General features: G+C 40.4%; 1 protein-coding gene across 8 annotated transcripts in view; it reads left to right on the forward strand.

Annotated features, from left to right (window-relative positions):
* KLF7 (Kruppel like factor 7) overlaps positions 1 to 25,246 on the forward strand; it is a 401,896-nt gene that overhangs the window by 148,767 nt on the left and 227,883 nt on the right. For 7 of the 8 annotated variants that reach the window (XR_006736993.1, XR_006736990.1, XR_006736995.1 and 4 more), the window contains one exon: positions 13,908 to 14,060. The gene's annotated coding sequence lies outside the window, so the exon portion shown is untranslated. Of the gene's footprint in view, positions 1 to 13,907; positions 14,061 to 18,990; positions 20,421 to 25,246 lie in introns of those variants that run through there. The other variant, XR_006736997.1, reaches the window with a different exon arrangement.

Below are 25,246 nucleotides of genomic sequence, written 5' to 3' on the forward strand. Positions count from 1 at the left end.
AGATTTTTAAAGGCGTATGACTGAACTTTGTTACAGAATATGGGGATAAAAAATGTATCACAACAGTAGCCATTTGTTGCATGTTTCATATGTGCCAAGCACAGTACCTGGTGTTTTACATTCACTCTTCGCTGTCCTTAAGCCACCATCTTTGTGCTTCCGACCTGTGACAGAGAAAGGCTTCCTGCGTAGGCTCCAGGTTCCTCTTGTTCCTGACTAGCAGGGCCTTGCCATGTATTGGTGAAGGTGTTCACTTACGGTCAAGCTGCCAGTGGAGTGGGTAGTGTGGGGGACAAGGGGACGAGGGACTCTAAAGAGCCTCAGTGTTAGAATCCCACAGGCAGTGGCAGGAGGCAGAGCACGTGACTAGCCCCCTAAACAATGCAATCCATCTGCAGATCGTGCTGGGCAGTTTCAGTCTTGGAGTTGAGTCCCACCATTTTATATTTGAGCTGTATGTCGGGAAAACAAATGGAGAACATGAAAGTTACACTGTTTTAGTCATGGTGGGATGTGACTTGTGCGTGAATACCCTCACTCACTTTTTCACCCTGGGCTGTGTGCCATTCATTGGCCCCTCATAAGTGGAACTTTGAGGTGGTGCCTAGAATGGTTGTGGGTGTGGGGTCTGAAGTTAGATGGCCTGGGCTGGAACCTCAGCTTGACCCTTTATCAGTTGCGTGACTTTGGGAAGATCACTTAACTTCTCTGAGTCTCAGGAACCTCCTCTGCAAAATGAGAGTTAAATAAATCACATAATATATACAAAACACTCAGTGTAGAGCCTGGCATTTGGTAAGCATTCAGGAAAAGTTATTCATAATTATTATTCTGATCATAAGATTGAAAGCCTTATGTAACCAATGGTACATGCACACTACATGTTTTTGAATGCGGATTATTAGCTTTGTTAATCACACTGGAAATATATTGTGGAGCTAAATATTTTCCTTTTGTAGATATACACAGTTGTGACAGTTTTCCCCTTTGTTTATGTTTTCTGTCCTTTACTATTTAAGGCTTTCTTAAGGTTTGGGCTATTAGGAAATTTTATAAATGTAGTATACTGTGGAATACTACTCAGCCATGAAGAAGGATGAATTAAAGCCTTTTGCAATAATTTGGATTGAACTAGAAACCATTATCCTAATTGAAGTATCTAAAGAATGGAAAAACAAACACCACATGTACTTGCTACTAAATTGTAACTAAGCGATGAGCATACGTGCACAGAAGAAAGTAAAACTCAGTGGAAATCAAATAGAGGGGTGAGGGGGAAGGAGGGGATGAGTGAAAACCTACCTAACAGGTACAATGAACACTATCTGGGGGATGGGCACACTTATAGCCCTGACTCAAACATAACAAAAGCAATCCATGTAATCAAAAACATTTGTATCCCTGTAATATTTTGAAATAATAAAAAAGGAAATTTTATATATAAATAACAATAAATAAAATAAATATAAATATATAACAAAATACATAATATATAGTAATAAACATATAACATTGCCTGTTATACTTACTTTAGAATATGAAATTTTATCAAGCATGTCCATTATTGTTTTTGATTCAATCAAATACACTTTACAGAAATTATAGGTTGATTAGTATCTTTGGGCACAAAAGTGGTAAACAATGTGGTGTTTGGGCCCAGAAAACATTACCCCAAAGTACTTTGAACTGCAAGAGGTTGAGAGGGCCGCAAGGCAGGGCCACTCTGACCTTCCCCCACATTTCTGTGTGAAACATGTCCATAAAGGAATTTTCCAACTTACTGGCCTGCAAGTAGGTCATAAGACCCTCATTCCAGAGGGTCCTGCCCCATCCCCAGGGGAAGGAATGCTACCCAGACAGGCCAAGAGGAATCTGAACCAACAAGCCCTGCTGGGTTCCCTTGCAGTTTATTACCAGTAGCCCATACATTTTTTGTCCAATCACGTTTCTCCACAACTATCTTCTTTCATCAGACTTAGCATAAAAACACAGTTTTCCCTGGGCCTTTGGGTCTTCATATCTGAAGGCTCCCATGTCAAGTAAAACTTTGTTAAATATATTTGTTATGCTTTTCTCTTGCTCACCTGTCTTTTGCCATAAGAGTGTTGCCTGTGACTCTTGTGATGGGTGAGGAAAAGTATTGTTTTTTTCCCCTTACAATGGGGAAAAACCATTGTGATTAATCTGCATTCAGAGGCATGCCATATACTATAACATATGGGTCTGTGTGTGTATGTGTATATCCTTAAATCAAAACACTTAAATATAATTTAGTCTAAAATTTCTTAGACAAAAATAAGTTATCTATTTTTGGTGTCATTCACATTGCAGAAAACCTATTGGCCAGTTAATGCAATTAATGTGTGATTATTTCTGAGATCCGCCCATGTCTAGGGGAGTAGCTTCCTCCTGAAAATTTACCACTTTGTCATCTGAGTGTTTTGATTCAGTTAATTGTGAGAACTCTTTGTCATTTGATGAGGTATTATAAACATGGATTTATTATCATGAAAGGAAGAACTTTCTCTCAATATTTTTCATGAGGAAGTTGGTCTCTTGGACATGGATATATTATTTTCCTTTGGGGGACTGATTCCTGGCAAAGAAAATTCAGTTTTTCATAAAGAATCTCAAAATTTGTTAAAATTTGGTTTGATAATCCACTTAATTGCCTGTGTCAAATATCAGTGTGAAAAAATATTTTTTGAGTATCACAGTTAATCTATGGACCACTAAATGCAACACACTGTGTGCTGAGTTAGTACAAGGTGAACCTTTGTGTTCTCACTCATTGGTAGCGGTGTCAGAAGATTGATTTAAGAGAATACTGGTCAAACATTGTAAACAATAATGGCAAGTAGCTATCATATATCATTCACAATGCAGAAAAATCATGTAAGTACGAGGAAGATGGGGGCCAGGGGCCCACACTCAAACTCTAAGTCGAGTCACCAAGCCAGAACTTGGGATGCAGTGAAAGCTATTGGGCTTCTTCCCTCTAGATGGTTCTACAGGCTTCAGAATCTCCTCTCTCCCAACAAGTAGCAGAGGCAACAGAGCAGGAAAGTGACATAATAGTGAACTCACCATGAAGATGGAGTTTCCTAACTTTCTGGTGCTACCAGTGGCTTCTTGAAGGTCAAGGCCAAGTTCACAGAAGTGGCACAATGGCTGTGAATTAATTACTGATGGAATTTCCATTCTTATCTTTCTTTAGCCTCCACAGGCAGGTGGCTCATGCTTAAGTGATCAAAAAGTTCAGCCTCCATATGCCCTGCCAGGGGTTGGCATGGTGTGAAATGAGCTACGCACCCCCTGACACCATCCTTATCAGTAGCTGCAATGAAGAGACATCTGCCCCCCACAAAAAGTCAAAGGCAAAGGTCATCTGGCATTCCAAGGGAACTCTCCCGCAGCAGGGAGCCTTCTCATTGGCTAGTATTGATCAGTAAATTGTATCCCTGCTGTGATTAATTCCAGCTCCCCCAAACTCCCACAGCATGAGCACGATAGGTCAAGGTTTGGGGCCTCCAAGCATCCTTTACAAATGGACCTCAGGTCCTCAAAGGTGCCAGTGAAGGATTGCAGCTTGTTAACTCTCCCTAGCTACCGGTGCTAACCCAGCAAGCCGGTTTCATTCAGTTTTCTTGCTATCACTAATAGAGGCTTAATGGGATGCTAATGTGGGGAACAGACGTTACCCGATGCCTTGTGAGATTTATGATGGATTTATCACCACTCTGTGTTCCCTTGATGTTCAGAGCATCTTTTCCCCATCCATCCCTGTTATTGGCCTTAGCAAATGGTTTCATAATTAATTAATTTTTTTTCCTGAAGTGGGTTAAATTATTTTTGCCCTGCTGCTTTTCTTCCATGTCTAATTCCCAATGGATGATTCTTCTCTGTGTGCCTGCCGAAGATGGGATGTACTGTTGTACAGCTGTTCTTTCCATGGTCCCCTCTCTTCCCCACCTTTCCTGCCAGCTAATGCCTGCTCATCTTTCTAGAATAGTGGTTCTCTAACTTGACTGTTGGCTGGAGTTACCTGGAAGAGCTTTTAAAATACCAGGGTGGCCTGGGTCCCCTTCCCAGAAATTCTGATTTAATTGGTCTGGGGGTACTGCCTGGGTATTGGGAGTTAGAAAAGCTTCCCGGGTCATTCCAATGTGCCGTTGAGGTTGAGAGCCACCAAAGCAGAATCTAGGCCATGCTAAACACAACCTACCCTGTGATGCCTTTTCCATGTCTCCCAAAGGACATGATCTCTCATTCCTTGGAATCCATACAACAGTTGTATGTGTCCTTTGAATCCTTATAGTACTTGGTGTATTTCCATGGGCAACTATGTTACAGTTAACCTCTTTGCGAGCTTGTCTTATTGCCACAATCAGACTGTGAGCTCCTGTGGGCAGGGACAGTGCTTGAGCCATCTTGGTGGTATTGCAGTGCTTTGCCCATAGCAGGAACTCACGAAGTGTTTACTGACCTGAGTTTTACCAGTGACCACTTCTCAGGACGTGTGCTTCCAGCCCTCAATCCCACATAGATCTCAGGCAACATGAATGGATTCTATTTTAGGACGTGGAAGATAGATTTGGCCTGCCAGTGTATCCCTGCTGCCTTCTACCCTCCCTTCTCACCAGGGTGACCACATGTCCTGGTTTGCCGGGGACAGTCACTGTTTATGCCTTTTGTCCAGCGTCATTATGAATAGCACCTTCTTTTACTCTCAAAGGTGTCCCAGTTTGGATGACAAATTATATGATTCCTGTACTTCTCACCCTCCTTCTCCAGGTCTCTTTCCTCAAGTCAGCCTAGAAAAGACAGTCCTGCTTTCTGTGCTAAGCTTAAGTAAGCCTCAGAAAGGCCTGTATTAATGCTGTATAATTTCATAATTACATGTACAGAAAAATTTAAAAATAGGCAAAAGTAATTCATAGTGTTAGAAGTCAAGAGAGTGGTTTTCTTTGGGGGAAGGTATTCCTGGGATGGGGCTTCTGGGATGCTGGAAATATTCTGTTTCTTCATCTGCATGTTGGTAACACAAGTGTGTTCATTTTGTGAAAATTCAGTAAACTGTAACATTTATACCCCTTTTATGTATGTATATCATACTTTAATAAACAGTTTTTTTTTTAAAGAGGGCTAAATTAGAATCAGTACAGAACTGCAAAAGTGAATGCTTGTTCTTATTAATGAATACAATCACTCTGATTGGCAAACTCTTGTCAGCACCAGCAAAGTGCTGCAAGGCACAGAACCCCCAAGAAATCTAGTGTTCATCTTTTTGGAGGCATAGCATTTTACTGTTTTATTAAGAAGATGCATATTGTCAATCACAAAATACAGTGTAGTCTTGTTTATTATATAATTCTTCCAGTGATTCTATGAACTAGGTGAGTGCCTTCTCATATTACAGATGAGAAAGGTATCACAGAGGTGCTGGAAAGTGGGCTGAGTTTACACAGGGGCTAACTTACAGTGGATTGAAAAATCGCCAGTCTTTTTGACTGTCTCTATGACAGATTCAGGTTAAATGTATGGCTCATTTTATCGATTAGGCAGGAATCAACTAAGAGAGCTTAAAACAAAACAAAATTAAACTACAACTAGAAAATAAGCAGTCAATTTTGTGGCTTTAAATAGAAAAGACCAGAATGTCAATAGCTGAATTGAAATTAGGACCAACAGTTTCTGAGTTTCCAGAAAGTATTACCAAATTCCAGGCACCATGAGGGACTTAGTTCCAGACTGAGAGAATTTGCTGAGGGTTCAACATGAATTCAGCCTTGTTCGAGCCAAGTTCTCCAAGCCCAGAGCAGACATTCGCCAGGATGGACTCACCCCAGGGAACCCTTGGTGACCTCTCTCCACCTCCTTTCCCTTCTACCCCCTGTGCTTACAACCAAGAGAGAAGTGTCTCCCCCTTTCGGCATAGCTAATGTGGGCAAATGAAGTGAATTAGTTTTCACTTCCAGATAGTAAAAAAATCTTATAGTGAAATAAAACAATATGTAATAATGGACTGAAAAATACAGCTCAAAATAGACAAAGCTGAGTAAAAACAGAAACCATCAAAAGTAGAGGAAGTCAGGGAGAGATCTATTCAAGCAAAACTAAGACAGCAAAATCCTGGCAGCCTTGTGTACTGTCCTGAAGTGACTTGTAGCTACCCATGCTGTGTTAACTGTTGATGAAATGTCATTGAGCTTAAAATAAAATAAGTTTGTAGTCCTAGATAGCACTCTACAAGAACAAATAATATTAGGCTGCTATGCGCCGACGTGTGAAGGAATAACTCATAGAAATGTACCAATATGTCAAGATTTTTCACAGGAGGCGATATGAAAACTAGCTGGATGGTGTCAGGCTCGTTTAAAAACTCATTTGCTCCCTTAAGTCACTGTCCTTTCACCTTTACATGGCATATATTCTCGTCTCTTGTCCACGTGGCTGTCAAAGCACTAGTTTAATAGTGCTGGTCCGTCAACAGAGATGTGTTAAATGTAAGGACGGCAACGTTCCCTACCACAAGGGAAATGCAAAGGACTGGAGCCAGCTGAAGTCATGAGGCATCAGGTGACAATAAGACTATGTCATCAAATGACACGTATCCCTGAGGTACTCAGTGAACTTTATACTGAGTTTTTTTTTCCTATTGTATTATTCTGACATCCTGGAAAAAAAAAAATGAGGAAAGACATTTCCATTCTACACAAAGGGAAGCTTAGGCTCAAAGAAGTTACATGAGTTGCTCTAGATCACTTTATTTTTTAGGATTTCCTGGTTTCTGTAAACAGCTACCAATCTGCCTGCACCCCTCCAACCCTCCCACACTCAGCTCTGTCCACAGTCCACCCCGCTCTGTGTTAGGAGAAGCAGAATTAATGTCTGGGATTGGGGTGGGGGGTGGTGCACGTGAGATAAATGTCCACAACTCCCTGTCTCTTGAAATGATCACAGCACAGGTCACCCACGTAGTTCCATTCTACTTCAAAGCAACAAACGTCTATTTCGTTAGACTCAACCTATTCAGGGTTCTTCTCTTCTACCTGCTGAGATTTCACATCCGCAAAATCCAGTTAGCACCGCCGAGTCACAGGCGGCTGCCCAGTAAGAAGACTACACATCTTCAAGCTTTGGAGTCACAGGCCCTGAGCTCTGATTTCAGCTCTGCCACCTTCTGAGCAGAATCCCTGTCTCTGTCTTAATGTCAGGTGTGGTCAAGTTTAGTAACCTCTGATTTCTTATCTTAAGGTTATTTAGGGTAATTGAATAGGAAAATGAATTTAAACTGCGTAACACAGGAGTCATCAAAGTACAGCCTGCCTGCTGCCTGTTTATGGAAATTAAAGTTTTATTGGAACATAGCCAGGCCCATTCATTGAAGGCTATCATTTCTGTTTATTGTCGGTGGCTGCTTTTTGATACAATGTTAGAGGTGAGTAGTTGTCCACATAGCAGACATGCCCTGTATATTAGCTGTATATTCCTGTTCTTTCTTTCTTTCTTCTTTTCTTTTCTTTCTTTCTTTCTTTTCTTTCTTTCTTTCTTTTTCTTTTTTTTTTGGAGAAAGGGTCTCACTCTGTTGTTACCCAGGCTAGAGTGCAGTGGCATCATCATAGCTCACAGAAGGCTGGAACTCCTGGCCTCAAGCAATCCTCCTGCCTCAGCCTCCTGAGTAGCTAGAGCTACAGACACGTGCAACTGCATCTGGCTAATTTTTCTTTTCTTTTTCTTTTTTTTGGTAGAGACAGGGTCTTGCTATGTTGTTCAGGCTGGTCTTGAACTTCCAGCCTCAAGCGATCCTCCCACCTCAGCCTTTCCAAAGTGCTAGGATTACAGGCGTGAGACACTATGCCCAGCCCTCCTTTTCTTCTCTATGTTTGTTCTTACTCTTAAATATGTTCTTCTAATTAGTTACTCTCTGATTATCTTATCCCTCCCCAGAAATAGAGTGACTACACTTTCATTTAACAGTTATTTACTGGAGGGTTTCAATTTCACTTTGGGGACTGCTACATCTTAGTGATAATGGGAAGTTCGTGTGGGGTGGATAGGGGTGTGGGGTGGGGGCTGGTGGCTAGGGGGAAGTGAATAGGAAGCACTGTAGCTCCCCACTTTGTGAGTGGGCTCAGTGAGGGACAGATACAGACACTAGTTCAGTCTCATGTCTCTGTGTAACATATCTATTTATATATATATATTTTTTGACCAGGGTTTCTGTATAGTAATTTGACTTTTAGTACTGAAATCTTTAAAAAACTATAGGTTTTTGTTTGTTGTTAACAAGGATATAAGGTAGAAGGGGCAAGTCTAAATAAATATTTTTTTCTCCAGATTTCAGCATCATTTTAAAAAAATGTCTGTTCTCTATTGCTTTGTGAGAACAACATAATTGAAAAGAGCTCTGGTATGGGGAATCAGAAAATCTAGGTTCGAGTCTGGGTTTATCCTAGTTTTATTATGCTGGGCAAGCCACTTAACTTCTGAGTATCAGTTTCTTCAGAACAAAGAATAGGGATAATCACACTGCTTGTTTCATAGCGTGATTTCGAAGAATAAAAGATGATGCAAGTGGAAAGCTATGTAAACTGTAAAGCCATCTATAAAATGTGACACATATGTATAAGAAGGTTTCTTCCAGGGCATTTGATTATTTTCCTTTTGCTTATATTTTTACATTTACATCACACTCACAGTTTTGGTTTTGACAGTAGATTCTGATATCTGACAAGACAGGTCTTTAAGAATATTTTTTCATTTCAAAATAGTAAGAGAGTACATATGTTTTTGTTACATAGATACCTTGTATAAGGCTTAAGTCAGGGCTTTTAGTGTGCCCATCACCAAAATAGTGTTATCGTACCCAATAGGTAAGTTTTTACCCTTCACCCCCTCTAACCTTTCCCAGTTCTTACTTTCCAATGTCCTTTACATCTCTTTGTGCCTGTGTGTGCCCATCATTTAGCTCCCAATTATTAGAGAGAACATGTGGCATTTGTTTTTCCATTCCTGAGTTACTTCACTTAGGATAATGGTCTCTAGTTCCATCCAAGTTGCTGCAAAAGACATTATTTCATTCCTTTTTAAAGCTGAGTAGTACTCTGTGGGGGGGGGGTGTATACACACACAGCACATTTTCTTTATCCACTCATGAAGTGTTGGGCACTTAGGTTGACTCCACATCTTGGCAATTGTGAATTGTGCTGTGATAAACATTCGAGTGCAGGTGGCTTTTTGATAACATGAATTCTTTTCCTTTGGGTAGATATCCAGGAGTGGGATTGCTGGATCGAATGGTAAGTCTACATTTATTTCTTTGAGGAATCTCCATACTGTTTTCCAGAGAGGCTGCACTAACCTGCAGTTCCACCAATAGTGTATGAGTGTTCCTTCCTCTCTGCACCCAGGCCAGCATCTATCATTTTTTCACTTTTTAATAATGGCCATTCTGTCAGGGGTAAGGTGGTATCTAATTGTGGTTTTAATTTGCATTTCCCTGATGATTAGTGATGTTGAGCATCTTTTCATGTATTTGTTGGCCACTTGTCTATCTTCTTTTGAAAAACTTCTGTTCATGTCTTTTGCTCTCTTTTTAATGGGGTTGTTTGTTTTTTTCTTGCTGATTTGTTTGGGTTCTTTGTAGATTCTGGATATTAGCCCTTTGTTGGATGTGTAGTTTGTCAATATTTTCTCCCATTCTGTAGGTTGTATATTAATTCTGTTGATTATTTCCTTTGCTATTCAGAAGCACTTTAATTTAATTAAGTCCCATTTGTTTATTTTTGTTTTTGTATTTGCCTTTGGGGTCTTAGTCATAAATTCTTTGCCTAGGCCAATATTGAGAAGAGTTTTTCCTATGTTTTCTTCTAGGATTTTTATGATTTCACACCTTATATTTAAATCTTTCGTGCTTCTTGAATTAATTTTTGTATATGGCAAGAGATAGGGGGTCCTGTTTCATTCTTCTGCATATGGCCATCCAGCTTTCCCAGAACCATTTATTGAATAGGGCTTCCTTTCCCCAGTGTGTGTTGTTGTCTGCTTTGTCAAAGATTAGTTGGTTGTAGGTACCTGATTTTATTTCTGGGCTCTCTATTCTGTTCCATTTTTCTAGCTTTTCCTGTTTATAGTTTTGAGCCCTTGTTACAAGACAAGCACCAAGCTTAGTTAGCAATTAGTTGATGCTAATTCTAATGACTTCCAAGAAAAACCCTGTTTGATTTTTAGATGGAATTATTTTAATAAGTTTGAGAACCTTGACATCTTTATGTTGAATTTTTCCATCTAGTAAAAATATAACTATTCCTAATTATTAAAATTATATCTCTTAATCAAGGTTTTAAAAATTTTAATACATTTCTCATTGAGTTTGTAGGTATTATATTTTATTGCTATTTGAATAGCTTTTCTTTTTCATTATACTATCTGGTTATTGCCAGTATATAGGAATATTATTGCTTTTTAGGTATTTATCTTATTCCAAGCCACTTTATGACTCTTTATTAGTTAAGAAAGCTTTTAGCTAATTCTTGTAGTTTTTCTAGATATATACTTGTGTGATTTTCAAGTACGTTAGTATTTTAATTCATAAAATTTACTCCTTTTGTTTCACAACTTATTGCATTAGCTAGAGAATCTAAGATGATAATGATACCAAAGGACATTCTTTGTGTTTGTTTCTGATTTTGAATGTTTGCTCATTAAGTATAATTTTTATTTATTTTAAGCCAAGAGCATCTTTATCATATTGAAGGGGCATCCTCCTATTCCTATTGAAATGTTTACTTTATACTTGGGAAAAGGTTGATTTTATCAGATGTAGTATCTATGGAATATCACAGAGGTTAATTATTGTTGAATCAGTGAATACCCATGGATAATTTTCTCCTTGGAAATCAATCGCTATGGTCAGCTGACTGGCTCTGCTAACAGTGACAAATGTGAAAATGGTGTCTTTATGAGTTCAAACAAATCAGGGCCAAACTGAATGCACAAGTACGTGGGCCAACACAGAAGCAAAGGTTGTAGGAGTAGGAATCCCCCTGAGTTTCTCTCCTTGGGTACATTCTCCAAAGTTGGTGGCTTTGAACAATCCTTTAAGGTAATGACAGTTGATATCACAGTTGTTAACACTACCAAGAAAAGACATTAGAGGAAGTATATGTAATATGGGGAAAAAATCAGTGGCCTGCTCATGAAATGTGAAGTTAGGAAGTTGTCCACGGTGGTATCTTTGTATGTGCTCGCTCCTCCCCCTCCCTCAGCCAGGCCTCCCAACCCCCTCAACCTCCTGCCCCCCAACCCACTGGCTCCCACTCAGAGCCTGCTTATGCCTTTGGGCTTAAGACTGAGAGTGGAATTTCAATGTCATGGAACTTGCCTTTTAAAATGCCAAGCCCAAAAATATCCTCTCAAATGTAGACAAATGAACTGCTAACATCAGTGTCTATACCAGGTTCTTACTGGCACTCTAGCCACTCGTATGACCTTTCAACAGAGTATTTTAAAAAATGAGCAGTGCTTTCCTCTTCCCCTGGCAGCTCAGAATAGCTGTTTCCTTTCCTATAAACAAGTCATATCTCTGGGAATTTCTAAAGACGAATATTGTCTGCTCAGAAGCCATGACTCACACTGTTTCCTGCCAGTCTTCGCAAATTCAAGAACACCTCTAGAGGAAAGAATCCCAGACAACAAGATTGAGCACAGAAAGCCTCAGATTCCTTCATTTCAAACACAGGAAGTTGAGAGACAAAGGAAAATCCCAGCAGTCATCCCTGGCCTCGGTATCCCCTTCTGGACTGAGCTCAGGCTTGTGTTGGTCAGAGCAGGATGGGGAAGCCCACCTGGAAACTTGTCCAGGCATGTCTTCAGCCCTTGAGTCACCCACTTATCCCCACTCTTTGGAAATTTACCTAGCTCAGCTTCCTCCTGATTCTGAGGGTAGAGGTGCTCTGATGTGGGGATCCCCAAGGAAATCACCAGGGTTTCACACACATTGGAGCAGTGGGACTTCCTAGCTGCTTTTATCAGGAACTTTGTGGCCAAAAAAAAAAAAAATCTCCTTTCTACACATTCTCTTCCCAGTACTTCCTCTCCTCCTCCACTGCCAGCCCTGTGCTCTAATTCTCTTCTTTTGTGCCACGTCATTGTCCTCAAATTTCCTAAATAGTCAAGAAACAAAGGAAAAATATTTATTTGGCATCTTTCAGGTCAACAGTATAAACGCCTCCACGTGTGTGTCTGTGTGTGTTTCTGTGGTATGTGTGTCTCTGTGTGTTGATGTGTGTGTCATGCACATGTGAAAAATAATGCAAGGATGTTGATTAGAGAGATGGATAAGAAAAATTGGGAAAGTTCTGGGTGAACAGGTTGCTGCTTCAGTTATACCCATTTCTTCGCTTCATACTGGTGAAAGGTCAAAGGATTGGTCAGCATATGGCCTTGCACATGCACTGTGGGGGGAAGGTTTAATCCTTGCTGGCCAATAGCGTGGCCTGATATCGATGCCACTAGAACCAGGACACTGGAGGTCTGAAGTATCTGCAACAGCACGATCCTGGGGACAATAGTGCTTCACCTGTATAGTGTGTGATGTGTCAGCATGATGGTCAGTATTTCACACGCATTTTCTCACTTATCACAACCTCATAGTTTTCAGCATTTCACAAATAAGGAATCGAGACTGGAGAAATTAAGTCAGTTGTTCAACATAAGCATAAAACATCACGGCAAAGCTGGAACTTAGACACATAACTGTTTGGAAGCCACAGTCTGGTTCTTAGTCACTGTGACATAGAGCTACCCAAAGAGAGTAAATGGGATGGGAAGGGCGAGAGAGAGAAGGATGGAGAAGAAGGGGAGGGCAAGGATGTGCTTATTACACTGACATGATTTAATAATGTCATTTCTCCCTCTACTCTCTAGCGTGACCAGCTTATCTAGGTGTGCCTGAGACCATCTTGGTCTTAACACTGAAAATCTTACATTCACTGACGGACTCTCTCAGTCTTGGAAAAACCTGGACAGTTGGTCATTCCATTGCTCACCATCTGGAAAATCGCTGCTACAGATCATGGGGATTGTTAAGAGATAAAGCAATCCATTGATGACCCACAGAACCTGGGTTATTGGGGGATACAGTGGAAATTCATGTCATTATGAATATCCTGTATGTATGCTTCTCAGAGAGCTCTTGCAATTTGGGGCCAATAAAAGGCATGTAATAGTTGTTGACTTGATTTGTAAAGAGCAAGATGGTTTATGTGTCAACATCTGTGGGATGAACACAATTGTGAATAATATGATTTTAGGTAAAACCTAAACCATGAACAATAAAGTTTTTTCTTTTTATACAAAGTTGTTTTCTATATGAATGGGCTATTTCTTTGAACAACACTATATTTGGCTAGTTTTTTTTTTCTATGTCTGAGTCCAGGAGTATTCACTCTTTATAATAACTGTGTTCCTGAAAGTTTCTATGATAAAAAATTTATTTTTATAAATCATATTTTCAGTGCATAAGGAGGGTGAATTCTTTTGTAGAGCCAATATCGCTCCCCATCTCGTTGGTTTTGCAAATGTTAGTTTTAGATATACAGTTAATACACTGGCTGCAAGTGGAAAATACCTAAGCCAAAACACTTGAGGAACAATAAACTTAAAGAGTAATACTAAATTGGTGGATCTGGTTCTGCCCTGATATGGGTTTAATCTTCAACAAAATAATTTCCCGTTTTCTCTGGAAATAGAAAGAGCCAACTTCCCTTTCTCCTATGGCTGTCTCTTTCACCCCAATCTAAAAACTCCCTTATTCAGACACTTGTTTCCTCTTAAGCTCACAAAGTTTTTTTAGTGCCTCGTCTTTCTGATGTGATGTATCTGGGTTTTGTTTTCTTTTACAGCTTTCAAAGAACTCCAGGAAGTGGCTGCAGAGCAAAGTGGGAGCCTGATACTGTAAAGAGTTTCTCCTGCAGAAATGGTCTGGGGCCAACGAAGTAGTGTCTGTTACAAGCAAACCTTGAAATGTGATCAACCTGCAGCTCTGCTCTTTCCAGGTACTCGATGGGACATTTGTTCTCCCATCTGAAGAGAGTGACTAAGATCTCAGACATCCTCCACAGTAAAAGCCAAACAAACAAAAACTTGGTTTCCAGTGGCATCAATTAAAGGGAAATATTTGGGATAACCCCTCCTCTCCTCCCACTTTGTCAAAGCCACAGCAGAGACCTTGGGACATTCATATGTAGTAGACACTGCTCAGGTCTGAGCATCTGCTGATCTCTCTTAAGGGTCCTTCCTGGCCTCCCTTTCCCAAAATGTTCTTATATTTGTTTTAAAGTCTCCTTCAGTTTAAATCAACTTGACCTAGGTGGGGTAAGGTTATCTTTCCTTTTCACCTTTCCTTCAGGTGAGAAATGAGGCTGACAGCTTTATGGGTTTTGGTTAATTCTTTGTTAAATGACTCCCTGGGATGTGATTCCAGGAAAAAGATGCTTTGAGGGATAATGTCTTGGAGAAAGTACTGACTGGGCAGAATTATCCATTGTGGTGAAGGATATTCCATGTTAGGCATTTCTAGAAGACTAGATGTTGTCAGAGAAATGTCCCTAGAAAGGTATATATCACGGTAAAATGTCTTTCATGGACATTACAGTACAGTCGTGCATCACTTAATGACGGGGACATGTTCTGACAAATGCATTGTTAGGTGATGTTGTCATTGTGTGAACATCGTACAGTGCACTTACACAAACCTGGATGGTGTAGCTCACCACACACCTAGGCTATCTGGTTTAGCCTGTTGCTCCCAGGCTGCAAACTTGCACAACGTGTTACTGTACTGAATACTATAGGCTATTGTAACACAATGGTAAGTATTTGTGTATCTAAACATAGAAAAGGTGCAGTAAAATGTGGTATCATAAACTTATGGAACCACTCTCATATAAGCAGTCTGTCATTGACTGAAACGTCATAATGAGGTACAAGACTACTTAAGGATGAAGAGAGAAACACTTTTCCTCTCCATTGTTCAAGCTTGTTTATTGTTTCAAACCGAAGGAGAAGTAGTGCTGAAACCTGCTGGAGAATTTGTCAGACTTCTTTGAGAATCTGAAATACTTTTTGAAGAACAATTCCTTTTTATGACACTCTTTCTGTCTCTTGAAGGAATAGGAAATAATGACTGTGAGTATTTCATAGGGTGTGGGAGGAGGAAGGAGTCTCCATGGTGTGGTAATACAATTGCTTCATTTTTAGAAATAAGGAAACTGAGGCCTGGAGAAGTAAATGAGATCATTGTGCATGTATCACCCAGGCCAAAGCCCAGTTTCCCTTCCTGGCACCTTACCTGGGAACCACTTCAAGATGAAGCATTCCAGGCCCCACAACCAAATGCATCAGCCGCTGCCTCTCCCTGTGCATCAGCTCATTGTTCACCTGAGCTTTGTTCTGTGACCGCCCTGACATAGCAGGTTTGACACGCTGCCCTGGGCTCCTGAGAGAGCGTGAGTCACGGGCTCTTGCCCCAAGGGCTCTGATTCATTTCTAGCCATGATTGCATCAGTGTGCACATGTACCTCTTTGTGAGCGATGTGGGTCCGTGTCACATGTGTGGGAGTTTGCCAGAGCTGCACCCTCTCACCCCCTGTCAGCTACGGCTAAAGAATAAAGCATGGAAAGAACAGACATCCACTGGGGGCTTTTTACAGACTCGAGGTCCTGTCCTCTTAAAGATTATAAATGCAGCTGTCGGAAACATTAAGAATTAAAATCATGATTACATTAGGTGTGTGCTTGGCTTTCCACTGAGCCTTACTGCATTGAATCAGTGAATAAAGTGAAGGCGGCATTTTAACCGTCTCCTTGCAAAAGTGGTTGGGCAGGGTACTCACGCTTGTTGGGGAAGTGGATTGCAATCTTGAGATAAAAGGTTTTATATGAGGGAAAGGTTATTGTTATTATTTTGAACTTTCAGAGTGGTTTCCTTTCTGCATATTTATGATATTAATATAATCTTAATAGAAGGCTTAATGTGCAAGTTGCTAAGCACATTGCCCAGTAGAAAAAAATAAATTATACAACCACTGCAATGATCAGGCAGTTTTCCCCTACATTTAATTATCTCTTACTTAAATGGAAAGACTTGAAGAAATCTTAAAAATACGCTGGAAAAGTTTCAAGAATAAAGTAGTTTAATTTTAAGATTTGTTTCAGGTAAAGACCAAATCATATTGACCTTTAAAAAATATAAAATAGATTAAAGTGACATTAAAATTGTTCATAATTGTGTGGATGTTAAAATGGATAAGACTGAAAGCTGAAGTACATACATTCTTAAAAACAGTGCGTGAAAAGGCAAAGGATTTGGGGGTCTTTAGTGAAATAAATCTGAAGTTGGCCTAAACCTTTTTTAGCACTAAGCTTTGATGTAGTTATGCACTATACATAACTTGAAGAGAAACGTTTGGGCACCGTTCTTCTTAAATAATTGAAACTGTGGCTTTGGCCCTGTAGATCATGTTTTATCAATTCATAAGAAAAGCAGGGGTGAGGCCCACTGCGTCACTGGGTTGAAGAGTATCGTATAGGCAGTTTCCTGCTATGTAAGTCTGTTTCATACAACCCTGTGAATTGGTTCGGCTACATATTTCTGATCTCTAGCTTTGGCAGGGTCCTTACTGCAGCCCATAATTCTCTGCTTCTTTCTCCCAAGAGAATATTAAAAATTTTCACTGTTCTCACTCTGAACAACCTTATACTTGGCTTCTGATACTACCTTCTAATTCACAGAAAAATTACAGCCTACCAGGCAGGAACTCTCTCAACTTCTTGCTTTCTACCCCGGAAACAGTGACAGCTGTACTCTCCTTCCCACCCACTTCCTTCCTTCTTTCCTTCCTTCCTTTCTTCCTTCCTTCCTTCCTTCCTTCCTTCCTTCCTTCCTTCCTTCCTTCCTTCCTTCCCTTCAAAACCCTCCAGTGTCTAGACCTAGCCCCTCCACATAGGCTTTGGGGTGCATTACACCCACTCCCATCTCTTCGGGAGGTTCACTCCCTATATTTAGTGCTTTCAATCACTTTTTCTATTGGTTTCTTGTTCTCAGCACGTAAATATATTCAGTTCTCTCCCATCTTAAAAAATATATACACAACTTTTCCTTGACCTAGAATGCCCTAGCTACCATCAAGACTCCTTTCCACGTACATGCAGCATAGTTTATACTCGTTGCTTCTACTTCCTTATCTTTCATTTATTGCTTAATTTAGTTCAGCCTCACTCCCATCCCCACCTCTCTCCAGGAAATGCTCTTCCCAAGATTGTCCAGCGTCTTTTAAACTCTGCAATAGCCTTTTTGCTAAGCTTCAGATAACTTGACATTAGAGTAAGTACTTCTATCGTCCTTGACTCCTCCCTTCCTCTCACATCCCACATCTGGTCCCACAGCAAGTTATGTCAGCTCTACTTTCAAAATCTATCCAGAGTTCAACTGCTTCTCACCATCCCACAGCCACCTGTTCCCAGTTACCATCACTTCGCGCCTGGAGTATTGCGATGGTTGCCAACCCACAGCCAAAGTTTAGTGCTGAAGTTAGCTCATGCCACTTCTCTCCTCCACACCCTCCAATGCTTCACGTCTCACACAGAGCAAAAGCCAAAATTCTTAATACAACCCACAAGGTTCTACATGCTACTCCCTTGTACCTGTCTGTTCTCATCTTCTATCATGCCTCCACCTCCTCGGAGCCAGGGCCAGCCTGAGACAAGAGAGATGCTGAGAGTCTCTCAGCAAGATTTAAGAATTAAGAAGGCACTATTGACAGCTTTAAAAATCCTTCTTCTTAACATTCTTCTTTCCTTGCTTCTGTTGCTTGGTTTGCCTTCGATTTCTCTGACTTCCTCCTTAATTCCATACCTCCCACCCCCATCTAAGCAGCAAGGTATAGTCAGATTTTTGCTATGCCAATATAGAGTTAGATTGCTTGAGTTCAATTTTTGCTTCTAGAACCATGTGGCCATAGACAAGTTATTTAAACTTTCTAAGCCTCAGTTTTTCCCTTTGCAAAATTTAAATAGTAATCCCTACCCCATACTGTTGTTATGAAGTTTAAATAAGTCATATAAGCATTTAGTGCAATACCTGACATATACCAAGTACACAATAAATATTATTTATAAACAGTAGTACTAATATTACTCTTGTATGCATCACCTTAAAGCCCACCATCCTCTCTGTTAAACCATTTGAGTTTTTCCAAAACTACTGCAAAATAATAATTTCTGGTACATAAGTGAGTGATTTTGTCTCTAAAGGTAGAAAAGAGAACGACATATTTCACATTTCCTTTCTTGTAGGAAAAATGTTACAGATCACCCTTTTGCCAAGAAGTTGAAAAACAGAGTTAATTGGAATATTATTCCCGGAAATACAGGGGAACAGGACATTAGCAAAATTCCTTTATCAAATCACATGTTGAAGTCACATAAGATCAGTGACATAAAAGATGGAAGAGAAATTACAATCACACATGTGAAGACTAGCAGATATTTTTCCTTTGCACATCAGTGGGTCGTATCGTGGCACATGTGTGGTATACACATATAAGGGGGAAGAGCTTGATGACTTTCAGTTATATTTTTCTAAAACTCCATGCTATAGGGAGACAGAAATTTGTTTAGTTAACAAATATTTTAGTGAGGCGTACTGTGAAATGCAGTGTTAGGATGGAGACTGATGGAACACTAATTATGGGCTCAGCAAGGAACTAGGAGTTCCTTCTGCCTGGAATACTCTGTCCCCAGATTTTATCGTGACCATTTCCTTCTTGTCACTTGGGTGCCAGCTCCCTAATAAACTGGAGTTAGAACTCACTCCAGTCATTCTCCATCTCATTACCCTGTTTTATTTTTTCTCAGATTTTATTGCCCTGAAATTATTTTATTTTCTTTTTGCTTTCTTGTTTATCATCTGTCCTCTTTCTCCAGGATGTGAGTTCCATGAGAACATGGTTCTTGTTTGTCTCTAGAACCTGTATGGTGCCTGACTCTCAAAAACATACTGTCAACATTTGCTGAATGAGAGGTTGTATCCAGATGCCAAGCCACACGTAATTTTATTTCCAGAGAATAACTGGTAATTAACAATACACTCCTTAACTTGATTGTGTGTTGAAGGAAATTGTTAAAATTTGTGAATATGATAAAATCATGGCCAAAAGGCTGTGATTTCAGGATGCTGTGAAAAAAAAAGATAGGATTAGTTCTCCCCTATAAAGGTCTGTGGGATATCAAGCAGAACATAGTCATAACAGCACTGAAATGAGGGAAGAAGTGGAATCATTTTTTTACAAATTAATGAAATAATACGCACCAGCTCCAGAGAGAACAATGCAATAAACGTCCATATGTATATCCACCCTTTAGCTTCATCCAGTTTGTGTGCCATAGTAGCCTCAGGTTTTTGAAATGTGTTGATATATTTCACAATCAGTTAAAGTTCCCTATAAATTCCTCTCAGATGCCATTCACATCCTTCCTCTTTCAGAGTTTACCACTGTGGCAGAGAGTTAGAGCTCACTAAATATCTGTTAATTTTGGGTCATATGAAGTTTGGCCAACAAATTATCAAGGGAAATCATTTCTGGATCGAGGCGTTAAGAGCAGGAGTGACCTCCCACCTTCTCTGATGTGGTGCATCTCAAAGGCCACATGTCCCAGGTGTCAAGATGCGAGGGCTACCTGACTCACATCAGACTGAGCAAGGAATATGTCTTTATACTTTGAAACTACTGGATTTTGAGATGTGTTTATTGCCACTCCATAGCCTATTCTATCTGGACTTACATAGAAATTACTGTGCTCAATTTGGGGTTTATTATTACTATTACTGTTTTAATAATATCACTTCATGCATATAATTGACAGATAATATACAGGTGGTTATCATGTCTTTAAACGTGATAGAAATGGCATCATACTCTAATATAATTGTGCAACTTTCCCCCTCAGCATGAGTTTTTGGGGATTTATCCATGTTGATACATGTAAGCTCAAGTTCATTTATTTAAAATATATTACAATTCATTCACACATTCTCCTGTTGATGGACATTTAGGCTGCTTTATTTTCTGTTATAAACAAAACTCAAATGAATAGCTTAGTTTATGCCTCCTCCTGCACATGGTGAAAGCAGCTCTTGCTTCAATTTTTGCAGAATTCATGTGGCTTTGATAGGGGCTGTTTTCAAACTGATGTCTTATCCTTTCTAGTGCCTCAAACTAGATCCTGTTCATACATACTATAACAAGTTAGTAGCAGTTTATTTTGGTGCAGAAACATTTTGAAATTCTTGCATAGTGTTTTTATAATATGAATTTTTCCATGAACTTTTTGAAGACCCCTCATATGTCTTCTGTAAACAGAATATAATTAGATCTTGTTTTATTTTGTTAAATAAAATCTCTTTGTTAAATAATTATCTTTGATAATCTCTTCCTTTCAATTGGATTGTTTAATCCAGTCGCACTTAGTGTTATCACTGACATGGTTAGATTTACATCTGTCATTTTTATTTTTTATATGTCTTATGTGCATGTCCTTTTTCCTACTTCTACTTTATTTTTTTTTCTTTTAAAAAAGTAGACTCCATTTCCTAGAACTCTTTAGATGAACAGAAAAATTGAGAACATAGCAGAGTTCTCATATATCCTGTCCCCAATTTTCTCTGTTAACTTCTTACGTTAGTATTGCACATTTATCACAATTAAAGAATTGATAGTGACCTGTTGTTATTAACTAAATTCCATAGTTCATTCAGATTACCTTAGTGTTCTTTAATTGAAGTAAAATATACATAACATAAAATTTACTATTTTGACCACTTTTGTGTGTAAAGTTCAGTGGCATCGGTACGTTCACATTTTTGTGCTGCCATCACCACGTCCATCTCCTGAACGTTTTCACCTTCCCCAACTGAAACTCTGAACACATTAAACTCTAAGTTCCCATTCTCTTCTCCCCTCAATCCCTGATGACCACCATTCTACTTTCTGTTTCTATGAGTATACCTGTCTCTAAAATATTTGTCTTTTTGTGTATGGCTTATTTCACTCAGCATAATGTCTTTAAGGTTCACCCATGTTGTAGCCTGTGTCAGAATTTCCTTCCTTTTTTAAGGCTGAATAATATTCTGTTGTCTGCATATACCACATTTTGTTTATCCACTCATCCACTGGTGAACATTTGGGTTGTTTCCACATTTTGGCTATTGTGGATAATGCTGCTGTGAACATGGGTGTGCAAATATCTGAGTCTTTGCTTTCAATTCTTTTGAATATATACCTCCTATTTCCTTAGTTTTTATTTAATGTCTTTTTGTTGTTGTTGTTCCAAGATCTCATTCATGATATGTTACATTTAGTTTTAGTTTGCATGTCTTCTTAGGCTCCTCTTGGCGGTGACAGTTTCTCAAACTTTTCTTCTTTTTGATGATCTTGACAGTTTCAAGATCAAGGAGTCCTGGTCAAGTATTTTGTAGGATGCTTCTCTATTAGAATTTGTCTAATGTTTTTCTCGGTTAGACTGGTGTTACAGGGGGTTGAAGGAAAACCACAGAGGTCAAGTGCCATTTCCGTCACATCATATGAAGGATAGAGGGTATCAACATGATTAATCACTGTTGATATTTATTTATTTATTTATTTATTTTTTGAGGCAGAGTGTCGCTTTATTACCCTGGCTAGAGTGAGTGCCGTGGCGTCAGCCTAGCTCACAGCAACCTCCAACTCCTGGGCTTAAGTGATCCTACTGCCTCAGCCTCCCGAGTAGCTGGGACTACAGGCATGCGCCACCATGCCTGGCTAATTTTTTCTATATATATTTTAGTTGGCCAGATAATTTCTTTCTATTTTTAGTAGAGACAGGGTCTCGCTCTTGCTCAGGCTGGTCTCGAACTCCTGACCTTGAGCGATCCACCTGCCTCGGCCTCCCAGAGTGCTAGGATTACAGGCATGAGCCACCGCGCCCGGCCTGATATTTATCTTGATCACTTGGCTGAGATAGTGTAAATTACCCCCTTCTCTTCCATGTAGTCCTCTTTGGAAGGAGGTCATTGCAAGGAGTTCATGCTTAAGGAGTGGGGATTTATGGCTCCTTTTTAAGGACAGAGGATATACATAAATTACTTGAAATTCTCCTGCCAAGTTTGCATCTTTTCCCCCTTTTATATATTTTTTCAATCATTGTTTTAGATCAGTATGGACTCATAGGTATTTATTTTATACTGTGTGTTATAATGCAATACTCCTTTATTTGTTTTGATGCTCAAATTATTCCAGCTTTGGCCATTCCAGCTCTTTCAGTTGACTCCTGTGTCCCTTTGATATACCCCTGTCAATGTAGTGGTTTTGTTTGTTTTTTAGCACTTTCTTATTTTCTGGCACTACAGGATGCTCCAGGCTCATCTTGTATATTTCTTGCCTGAGTCCTAGGATCAGTAATTTCTCCAGGAGACCCTGTTACCTTTTATTGGAGGATTATTGGAGGATGGTATTTGAAACCAAGATCTGGGGGCTATGTGCACTCATTACTGTTGTTTCTTTGCATGTCTCACAATTTTTTGCTGAAACTGGAGATTTTGATAATACATTACAGCAACTCTGGATACTGATTCCCTCCTTCCCCAACCCCCAGGAGTAATGGTGGTGGTTGTTTGCCTTGTCATATGTTTGTTTAGTGACTTAACTGAATTAATCCTGGGATATCTATTTCCCCCACAGTGTGCAGCCTCTGATGTCCATGTTTAGATTTTTTTCCCCTTGTTTTTACGTTTTATCCTGACTACCTAAGGGTCACCCCTTGGTCTGAGCTGACAGCCACTTACTGGTCAAATGTTGTACTTAGCCAGTTAGATTTTTACTCTTTACAGTGAGATGTGTTTGTGACTTGCAGGCTGCCCTCACAGTTCAGGGAATTTATGTTTACTGCCCCTACATTCATCCAAGGACTAGTGGCTTGGAGGTTCTTTCTCTGATTGCTCCCCAGGGCTCAGCCTACCACCCGAAGGGCATGCCAAAATCTTCCAGTTTGCTAGGGGTGAGTGCAATTTTATTTTTAAGCCTGGCTTCCCAGGAGTCACTCCTGGGTCAGGATAGCTTATTGTCTAAGTCAGTGTTTGGTCAGAGATTGTGTTTAAGCCCCTTGTGCCAGGAGGATTCCACCCTGTGCTATGATCCCAAGAGGTCTTTTCCCAGCTGCTCTTTGCCTGGTTCTCTCTATTAAACTTCTGGCTGCTCTGCTGTTTTGCTTGTATCCTGGAGCTACCAGCCTCTTCGTAATTACTCTCCACTAAGATCTCCCTTGTTTTCGATGACACCCTTAGGCATGGAGTTCTCCCTCCTCCATTCCAAATAGCCAGCCCTCTCACGCATTGCTGCAGAGCTCTTCATCCCTGGGGTGGGGGTGGGGGCTGATCTCTTGGGCAGGACCCCTGTGCCACTGCACCAGAGCTAGGAGTTATACTCTGGCTCTGTGAGTGGGCCCTGGGGGCAGAGGGGCAGAGGGGCAGTGCCAACCCCGGGTCTTCTCAGCCTGCCCTTCCCATGTGGAACCGCTCCTGTGAGTGAGTTGGGGCAAGGGCCATCAGAGCCACAGTATTCTCAGTGAGCTGTGACTGGTGTAGGAGTGGGGAAGGGAGGTCGGTTCTCCAGGCAGGGTCTGCCTAGAATAGAGCTTCTACAACACTCGCCTGGAGGGGAAGGAGCAAGTAATGCCACTGGCAGCACGCCCCTCCCAGGGTGAAATCACAGCCCTAGACTGGGCTCGGAGGGAAAGGAAGTGCCAACCTTCCTGACTGCTCACACTCAGGCACTACTCCTGCAACATGGAACTGGGAGTAGAGTGAGGAGGTTAGAGAAGTAGGTGGTGCTGAAACGCCACAGACTTGCTGTTCTTATGAAATACGATTGATTATGTTAAAAGAATATTTCTCCATTTGCTCTATGCCCTGAGGACAATTTCCAGAGACTTTAAATGATTTATTTTTATTTTTTATAATTCTCATCAGTTAAATTGTTTTGCTGGGGAGACAGTCCCCTGGAAGTCCTACTCATCCTATTTTAATACCCTCTTACATCACCATTATGGTCCCTACCACGAATACTGGAGATGGGCTTCCGGGATATTAACCCTGCTGATGTCACAGATTGCTTGGTGGGGAGGTTTGAGAATCAGTGAGCATGTAAGGCCCTTTACGAGGATTAGGGAATGAACTGGCATGGCCAGCAGTAGGGAAAGTGTGCTGGAAACAGGTTTTATTTTCCTCTGTGGCCTCTGATTGTAATTCAGGTTGAAGACCATCACCCTGGTCTTCTTACTGCACGCATCCTAGTGTTCTGGGGAATCTTGATATAACCATCTGATGTTTCCTCAGGCATCTGAACTGATATCAGCATGAAGAAACATCTGTTCACTGTGAGGAGAGAGAATGCACTTTAATTGCAGCAGGAGGAATTTGGGCTAGATGTGAATAGATAGGCCTTGATCATAAATGTTAGCCCGAGAGGCCTTTTTCAAGTGTAAATCAGATCATGCCACTCTCCTGCTTCCAGCCCTCCAATGGCTGCCCGATGCAATTACAATAAAGTCCAATCTCCTAACCAGGACCTACATTTTATTTCACTCTTTCTGTTACTGACCATGCTGCCTTCACTCAGGCTTTCTTGCTGTCCTTCAAACCCACCAGGCTTGTGACTCCCTTAGGACCTTTGCATTAGCTGGTTCTTCTGCCTGGAAGGCCCTTGCTCATATCTCCATGTGGCTGACTCTGATCAATAGTCTCAACTTCAAGGTCACCCTAAGGGAGGGCCCTCCCCTCCCACCCCCAGGCTTCATTGTTCTGTGTTCATTATTAAGCTGCCTCCACGCCCCACTACAGTGTAATCTCCATGAGGCAGGAATCTTGATTTTCTGTGTTGTGTGATTTTCTATTCTAGGTACCTAGGACAGTACTTGCTATCCAAGGGAAACTTAACAAATCCAAAGAATAAAAGAATGAAAACATAACATGGATGAACGTGCACAGTTTTCTTTTTTAAAAGAAAAGAATACAATACTCTCTTTGTGAGGTATCCCAGAAGCAGGGGTCTAGATGAGATGATATTATGTTAATGTCTTACAACATGGTAATATCCATTTTGCTAGTAGAAGAATTCTTTGTAGAATTTGGCAGACTAATGTATTTTCC

The sequence above is a fragment of the Lemur catta genome, chromosome 8 (genome assembly GCF_020740605.2).
Source record: "Lemur catta isolate mLemCat1 chromosome 8, mLemCat1.pri, whole genome shotgun sequence".
Taxonomy (NCBI): domain Eukaryota; kingdom Metazoa; phylum Chordata; class Mammalia; order Primates; family Lemuridae; genus Lemur; species Lemur catta.